We start from the raw sequence: 9,653 nt of genomic DNA, 5'->3' as shown, positions 1-9,653 counted from the left end.
CCATTCCTGTTTTTCTGCTTGCTGCAAACTGATTATGTACTTTTAAAAACATTATTATTAAAGACCAAGGGCGTAGATTTGGCATTCACCCAGCGGTGCAGAAAGAGTTAAATTACGTTCTCTACTGGAGTCCTATATCATGTGACAAATATGGCCAATGCGATTGGCTGTGCCTTTCAGGGAGCTGTGTTTAGTTTTAGCAGCGGCAAGCCTGCGCTGCAAGGACCCGCAAGGAGGAGAGGAGGATGGCAGCAAAAAGGAAGAACCTGGATATAAGAAAGTGTTTTTCAAAGAAACCTGTAAGTCACTTAAAGCCAAGTTCACTCATAAAATCTGTCCATCATAATAACGTTACAGGCTATGCAAGGCAATACATGCCCCTCTTATTACTCTTTCTGGGTTGCAAAATAAACTTTAAAAAAATTTTCAGGCGAGAATGTAGCTGTGCAAACTTCAAATATCTGAACCTGGGAGAACAGCAAACTCCCAGCACATCGTTTTAGGCTTTGGCCCACATCAGTCTAAAATTGTATGTAACCATGAATAACGTGTTACCATGTCCACCAGGAGAGACTGGACAGTATAGATGTAAAACAAATATGCCAGCAGTTTATCTCAGTTAATAAGAGGAGAAGGCATGTGTTTGGCTCCTTCACATAGTGGACATTTGTCATGATCCTGGGCCATGTTGGCCCAGCAGTCTTAGTATTTATGTCTTTTTGTATTTTGTTCCTTATTTGATTTCCCCTTGTGACTTTTATCCCCTGTGTGCCCCTCTATGTATCTGTGGGCCCTCGTCTCCCCTTGTGTTTCATTCCATGTTTCCCCAGCCCACTATGCCCGTGCTCTCTCTCCTCCTGTCTGCACCTCTGTGTACTTCCTGTTTTACTTTGACAGTCTCTCGTCAGTATGCCTCATGTTGTGTTCACTCCTGCCCTGTCCCGTTACGATTATCTGTGTCAGCTGTGTTCCCCGTGTGCTCCGACTTCCCTCGTTAACCCTCTGTGTATTTATGTGCATGTCTCCCTCAGTTCAGTGTCGTGTCGTCAATGTCTCCTCCCCGAACCTGTGTGTCTTTCTGTGTTCCCTCGGTCTTCTGTTAGCATTCCCAGTTTAGTTATGTTTCTTTGTGAAGCCTGCAATGAAGCAGTGATTTTGAGTTCAGTTCCTGTCTCCGTGAGTTTTGCGTTTGGGTCCTCATCTCCCTCCACACAGCCAGTTCATGAAAGACATTGAGTTGTTGTGTGGGACACCAGTAGTCCATGTCTGTTGCTGTAACAGTAGTTCATGTTTAGAGTAAAACATCCAGCTCACTGACTTGATAGGGGCAATAGTGTGCCTAAAATGTTGCATAATTTTGCTAAGAGATCTGTTACTTTGTGGTAATCTTAGATGAGTAGTTTTATTGACAAAAACCACCAGGTCATTCAGTGTTCCCTTAGTGATAATGTATAAGAGATGTTGGTGTACTATAACTGAAGTAATGTTGTTAAGTCCTTAAAGTCATATTCTTTTATTGTCATGACTGTATTTTAAGGTATTTTTATTTTTGTATGATATCTGATTTATATGGAATATGGTTGAAGTAAACTAAAGTATAAAATACTTAGTCAGTTATTTGTTTAATAGTAACTTAACATTATATAATTCACATATAAAACTATGAATTGTAATTTTAAATGGTTTAAAAGCATGTAGAATAGCATATGTAGGCAAGTATATTTCTCCTTTTTTTTTTTTTATCAAGAAGCAAAGACGAAAAGGAGAAAAAAAAGAAACAGGGCAGGGTTCGGTGGTTGAATCATCCATCCCCACCAATGTCAAAACCAAATCTACGCCCTTGTTAAAGACTTTACCTGAAAAGCGCATGATGTTATAATATACATTGGTTGCATCATCACACGGAGCAAAATGTATATTTTTATGGTACTGTGATGAAGTGAAAATGCTGGTATGGTGGGACTGAATAATCTAGATGTAAGGAATAGAGATCCAGAATCATAGGTGCAGCAAAACAGTAGCTTCCTGTATGTATCATGCTCTTCTTGCATGGTTAGTCTCTGAAACATCCTTTTGGTGTAAGAGGTCATTATACTGTGGCGTGGACCTCCTTCCTCATTCTAGAGATGGTTAAACGAGTGTTTTTCTCTGTGCCTTAAAATTTTACTCCAGTTACGGTCTCTAAAATGCCTTGTCCCAGCATTAAAAAACAAAACACACACACACACACACACACACACAAAACCCCACTGATTACAATAACATTTCTCAAGCAAATGTGGTCAGTTAAAAAGACCACTATTAAAAGACCCCAAGCATTTTACTGTGTGCTTCTTTTCTTTTCTTTTTAAAAAAAAATTAAATATTTAAATATGAAAGCCCTGTTAGAAATTTGTATATTTTTTTCATAACAGGGACAGTGGCAAAGCAGTTATGTAATGCTACTGTGAACATTTTAAGAACACCTGTTTGGCCACTGTAAGATGGGTGTAGATGTGTTTTGGTTTTGCAATAAGAGATCAAGTAAATGTTGCTATAGATAACTTGGCCTGTTGTTAACAGCTGTCCCCTTTACAGCAATCCTCATCAATGTGGAAGGGCAAGAAAAATATATAGATATAAAGATTATCATCTCTGTCAGTGCGCCCTAGGGTGGCTGTGGTTGCAATGTAGCTTGCCATCACCAGAGTGTGAATGTGTGTGTGAATGGGTGGATGACTGGTTGTGTAAAGCGCTTTGGGATCCTTAGGGACTAGTAAAGCGCTATACAAATACAGGCCATTTACCATTTATTTACCATTATCACCACTAAATTAAGAGGTCTATATAAAATCACAAAATCTTAAGAAGCAGTTTTGAAATTTGAAAACAATTTAAGATTTAAAAAGCTGCATTCCACATACTACGTGATATTGTTTGATTGCTTTGGCAAACAGTCAAAATCCTTTTCCTCCTGTAGGCTACCACAGGCCTACCACATAAACTATCCTTGTAGGATTGCGTTGATTTTCTATCCTTGAGGATAGAAAAATGGACTGGATACCTCTGAGGAGCGCAGCTGGGCAGGGATGGACAGTTTCAGAACATTAAAAAGGAAATGAATGAAAATAGTAAATGGTGCAGAAAGAATATAGAATATAAACATTAAGAATGCACTTCTGTTTTTCACAATAATAGCTGAAAGAAATGTTGAATGAGATATCGATTTGAGTTAGTGAAACTAGAGCAATCTAAGCAGCTCCATACTTGATGACTTTGGCTCTCTTTCAACACTACCTGACTGTTTCAGGCAGTCAGTCAGTGCTGGGTCATTTTCATGGTCATTTTCTCCCTTTGAGGCATTCCCTTCTCACCTACCAAAGCCCCTATGAATCTGCTTTCACAACTTGTTGACTGAAGAATTGAAGAACAGAACTGTACATATAAAACTGACAAATAAGACCTTCAAGGCAAAATTTCAATCATAGGTCTTGGTCATCAAAATTAATGACTGATGGTGGGCAGTGTTCCCTCTAAGCTGCGCACGTACGCAATTGCGCACACTGCACTGCTCTCTGCGCACAGAAAATCTGCGTTGCGCACAAAAAAAATCTAACCTGAATTGAAATTAAAATTAATACTTCAACAATCCTGTTTTGCAGTGTTAGTCAGTGACTGGCTGCTACCATTTGGGATTAGAACGATGCCACCTTATCCCATAGTTCAGCCAATAATGCGTATATCAACGTCATTGACAGGCTATGACAGCGTCTTTATGTGCCGACACCGGTGTTTTAGCTGGCAAAGCGACGTGGCTGATGTGGAGTGAAGCCACGCTAATGACAACGTGTACAACCATTTGAGATGTGAGCAGGACAGACGGAACAATTTTGGGTTAGTAAAGTCGACTTTATACCAGTTTTTAAATCGTGTTGATAGGTCACTAAAACCAGAGTTGTGATTTAAAAAAAAAAATCTGCAATGTTTGGTTTTCTTCAAACTTGCTTTTTGTTGATTTTTATTTTTAGGTTTTAGCTTCTGTGAAGCACTTTGTGATTTTTATCTTGAAAGGTGCTATATAAATAAAGTTTTACTTACTTACTTCCTGAATACTATCGTTGTTTATACACTCAACAAAAATATAAACGCAACACCTTTGTTACTGCTCCCATTCCCCATGGGATGGACGTAGAGACCTAAAATTCATTCCAGATACACAATATAACCATCCCTCCCAAACAGTGGTCACAAATCAGTCCAAATGTGTGGTAGTGGGCACATCTGCTATATTGAGATAATCCATCCCACCTCACAGGTGTGCCACATTAGGATGCTGATCTGACATCATGAGTAGTGCACAGGTGTACCTCAGACTGCCCACAACAAAAGGCCACCCTGGAATGTGCAGTTTTTTGCGCTATTGGGGGTCTGGGGACCCAGAACCGGTCAGTATCTGGTGTGACCACCATTTGCCTCATGCAGTGCAACACATCGTCGCATGGAGTCTATCAGATTGTCAATTGTGGCCTGTGGAATGTTGGTCCACTCCACTTCAATGGCTGTGCGAGGTTGTTGGATATTCGTGGGAACTGGTACACGCTGTCGTATACGCCGGTCAAGCACATCCCGAACATGCTCAATGGGTGACATGTCCGGTGACTATGCTGGCCATGCAAGAACTGGGACATTCTCAGCTGCCATCTGCCCTGAACAATGTGAACCATGATTCATCCGTGAAGCGTACACCTCTCCAACGTGCCAGACGCCATCGAATGTGAGCATTTGCCCACACAAGTCTGTTACGGCGACGAGCTGGAGTCAGGTCAAGACCCCGATGAGGACGACGGGCATGCAGTTGAGCGTCCCTGAGACGGTTTCTGACAGTTTGTGCAGAAATTGTTTGGTTGTGCAAACCAATTGTTCCAGCAGCTGTCTGGGTGGCTGGTCTCAGACGATCTCGGAGGTGAACCTGCTGGATGTGGAGGTCCTGGGCTGGTGTGGTTACACGAGGTCTGCGGTTGTGAGGCCGGTTGGATGTGCTGCCATATTCTCTGAAACGCCTGTGGAGACGGCTTATGGTTGAGAAATGAACATTCAATGCACGGGCGACAGATCTGGTTGACATTCCTGCTGTCAGCATGCCAATTGCACGCTCCCTCATTGCTTGTGGCATCTGTGGCATTTTGCTGTGAGACAAAACTGCACATTCCAGGGTGACCTTTTGTTGTGGGCAGTCTGAGGTACACCTGTGCACTACTCATGATGTCAGATCAGCATCCTGATGTGGCACACCTGTGAGGTGGGATGGATTATCTCAATATAGCAGATGTGCCCACTACCACACATTTGGACTGATTTGTGACCACTGTTTGGGAGGGATGGTTATATTGTGTATCTGGAATGAATTTTAGGTCTCTGCGTCCATCCCATGGGGAATGGGAGCAGTAACAAAGGTGTTGCGTTTATATTTTTGTTGAGTGTATGTACTGATGAAAGAAAGGGTAAAAACTGCGTTTTATAAGAACAAAGGCTCGAAAGCACTCTCCGCCTGTGAGCAAAAACAACCCCCACCCCCCTCTTCCTTTCCTATTCGTCCAAAAAAAGTACCAAACAAAAATCAAGGAGCACAAGAGTCCAAAAATGCAGGAAAACACATCAAAAATGAAACTAGAGCTCAACAAGAGTCCATGAAAAGTTCAGGGGACCAACTGTGCACATGGCAATGGCAACGACGGGCAAACAGTTCAGGAGGCCGACCGTGCACACGGCAACGGCGGTGGCGCAGGCAAAACCAATCAGGAGGCCGACCACTTGGAAGGCAGTGGCGGCCACTGAGCAGGTCCGGAGGTCGGCTGCGATGCCAGCGGCGGCGACAAACTCTTTCCGGAGGCTGTCCCCGAAGGCCATGATGCCAACTTAGAGGCCTGGAAAACGGCCGGCAGAGGCGAGGCGGAACAGGTCGAGCTGGCTCTGACAGCGGTGTGGCAACCGCAGGACCAGACGAGGCAAGACCAGACAAGGCAGGACCAGACTAAGGCGGAGCTGGACCAGACGAAGACGAAGGCGGAGCTGAAGCTGGACCAGACGAAGGCGGCGTCACGGAGGCTGAACCAGACTAAGGCGGCGTCACGGAGGCTGGACCAGCCGTGGATGAAGGCACGGAGGCTGGACCAGCCGTGGATGAAGGCACGGAGGCGGGACGGCTGCGGAACCTGACGGCTGCGGAACCTGACGGCGGCGATGCTGCAGGCGGCGATGCTGCAGGCGGCGATGTAGAAATCGCGGGGGATGATTCAGCAGGTGACAGCTGAACAGACTTCCCCGGACCATCAGCAGATGTGAGGATGTGCTTACTGGGTCCTCCGGGACCCTCAGCTAACGAGGCGTGGTGCTGGGTGGGCTCCTCGGACCCTCCAGCAGACGTGGCATGAGGCTGGACGGGCGACTCGGGCCCTCCAGCTGACAACACATAACAATAATAATAATAATAATGGATTGGATTTATATAGCGCTTTTCAAGGCACCCAAAGCGCTTTACAATGCCACTATTCATTCACTCTCACATTCACACACTGGTGGAGGCAAGCTACGGTTGTAGCCACAGCTGCCCTGTGGCAGACTGACAGAAGCAAGGCTGCCATATCGCGCCATCGGCCCCTCTGGCCAACACTAGTAGGCGGTAGGGTAAAGTGTCTTGCACAAGGACACAACGACCAGGACAGAGAGCCCAGGGATCGAACCGGCAACCTTCCGGTTACAGATACGCTTCCCAACCCCCTGAGCCATGGTCACCCCGTGAGGCTGGACGGGCACCTCGAGCCCTCCAGCTGGAGCAGATGCAGGACCAGAGACAATTGGGACCCCTGGCTGAGGGTGAAGATGAGCGGCTGACTGAGCAGATGACAACGCTAATGATTCCTCCACTAATTGAGCTACTGACTGGGTCATGGACTGTAACAAAGCTTGCAGAAAATCCGATTGTGGTAGCGACTGAGCTATAGATAGCGGGGGTGAAGACTGAGCTATGGGTGACTGAACTTGAGATGAAAGTGGTGGGGGTGGAGTTGGTGACTGGGCTACAGGCGGCTGCTGAGCAGGAAACACAGGACACTGAGCAACAGGTGGCTGATGAGCAGCTAGCTGAACTGAAGGTGGCTGCTGGTCAGCTAACTGAGATGAAGGTGGCTGCTGATCAGCTGACCGAGCTGAAGGTGGCTGCTGATCAGCTGACCGAGCTGAAGGTGGCTGCTGGGCAGCTGACCGAGCTGAAGGTGGCTGCTGGGCAGCTGACTGAGATGAAGGTGGCTGCTGGGCAGCTGACCGAGCTGAAGGTGGCTGCTGGGCAGCTGACTGAGTGGAAGGTGGTTGCTGGGCAGCTAACTGAACTGAAGGCCAGGAAACACACTGGTCATTTTTAAACATGGGCACAGGAGTAGGCACAACAACTTCTGAATTAACTACTCCTGAGTTACCTGGCAGGGGCTTATGAATATCTGGGATAACACACACGTTGTTTGCGCTCACAGATGTGTTGAGTTGAGGACGAACAGCGGTCTCTACATGCTTGACAGGTTTCGAAGCATGACAATCATCCAGAACATTCCTAGCCGGCTGTTCAGACAAAATCCCAGACTCCTGCTGGGACTGTGAATGCTGGCAGCGCATCCGCCGCTTCCCAGTTGAAATGGGATCAGGGCTGGTAAAAGGTGACATGGAGAAACGCTGCTGCGGAGTGGAAATGAAAACTGCACCAGTCCGTACTACAGGAGAAAAGGGAAGTGTGGTTGGGTGGTGATGCCTAGGGTTGCCTTTCTTCTTCGAGGATGGATCAAACGATTTGGCGATAAACCTTGGCAAAAACTGCCGCTTACGTCGAGAACACCACGTGGTGAGGGACTCCAGGAGGGTAGCTGAATCGTCCTTTCCTGGACCGCCCATGCCAAACAGTTTGAAGGCTAGCCTCGCTCTTAGAGCTGTTATTATTTGCTTAAGTCCATTTATGTTTAGAAAACTGATGGTGGAGGCAGTGGACGACAAAAAATTATCAAAAAACACTACCTCCAGCTGCCTCTTGTAGGGGCTTGCAGCGTGGATTATCCTCCAACAGTAATGACTGACTGAGCTATGGGTGACTGAACCCATAGGTGCGCGAGATTCTCTCCCTCAGAGGTGAAAAGTGAGTCCGCTGGATCCATACTGGTTGCGTCGTTCTGTCAGGGCTCTGTGTGCGGGCAGGTGGAGATGTGGATCCAAGTGCAGGACTCTGAGACAGAAATATACTGAAAACCACAGCTTTATTGCTGGCACCAACAAAACAGAAACCAAACATGAAGACACTAACTGGAACACACAAGCAGGATCTGCGGGTACGATGCGACACCGAGCACAGGAAAACACAGGGCTTATATACACATGGTAGTAATGAGGGAATGGGCAACAGGAGGCAGACACAGCTGGGAGAGATCAGGGCTAACGAGACAGGGGGAACAAAGCTGCACACACTAACCTAAGACAAAGACTTTCACAATAAAACAGGAAACATGAAACACTACTAAAATTCAATTTTCAATTCAATTCAATTTTATTTATATAGCGCCAAATCACAACATAAGTCGCCTCAAGGCGCTTCATAGATACAGAGAAAAACCCAACAATCATATGACCCCCTATGAGCAAGCACTTTGGCAACAGTGGGAAGGAAAAACTCCCTTTTAACAGGAAGAAACCTCCGGCAGAACCAGGCTCAGGGAGGGGCGGCCATCTGCTGCGACCGGTTGGGGTGAGAGAAGGAAGACAGGATAAAAGACATGCTGTGGAAGAGAGACAGAGGTTGATAACAGATATGATTCAATGCAGAGAGGTCTGTTAATACATAGTGAGTGAGAAAGGTGACTGGAAAGGAAAAACTCAATGCATCATGGGAATCCCCCGGCAGCCTATGTCTATTGCAGCATAACTAAGGGAGGTCCAGCCCTAACTATATGCTTTAGCAAAAAGGAAAGTTTTAAGATAAGATAAGATAACCTTTATTAGTCCCACACGTGGGAAATTTGTTTTGTCACAGCAGGAAGTGGACAGTGCAAAAGTTATGAGGCAAAAATTAGAATACAATAAGAATAAATACAGTACACAACTGTACAGAATAGAATAAAATAAAATACTATATACAGTAGAATAAAATAAAATAAATATACAATAAGATAAAAATAGAATACAAATACTATATACAACTGAGTAAAAATACAACGATGACAGAAAGGATTATTGCACTTAGTATTATTGCATATGTATGGATGTGTGTGCTTGATCAGTTAAAGTCTTTATTATGGAGTCTGACAGCAGTGGGGAGGAAAGACCTGCGAAATCTCTCCGTCCCACACCGTGGGTGCCGCAGTCTCCCACTGAAGGAGCTGCTCAGTGCTGTCACAGTCTGCTGCATGGGGTGGGAGATGTTGTCCATCAGGGATGACAGCTTAGCCGCCGTTCTCCTGTCACTCACCACCTCCACTGGGTCCAGAGGGCATCCTAGAACAGAGCTGGCCCTTCGGATCACCCTGTTCTGTTTTAAGCCTAATCTTGAAAGTAGAGATAGTGTCTGTCTCCTGAATCCAAACTGGAAGCTGGTTCCACAGAAGAGGGGCCTGAAAACTGAAGGCTCTGCCTCCCATTCTACT

The sequence above is a fragment of the Copadichromis virginalis genome, linkage group LG5 (assembly GCF_057382275.1).
Source record: "Copadichromis virginalis isolate Kocher_CV1m ecotype Utaka linkage group LG5, C_Virginalis_male_GT1.1, whole genome shotgun sequence".
In the NCBI taxonomy this organism is placed as follows: Eukaryota; Metazoa; Chordata; class Actinopteri; order Cichliformes; family Cichlidae; genus Copadichromis; species Copadichromis virginalis.
This window is presented reverse-complemented; position numbering follows the sequence as displayed.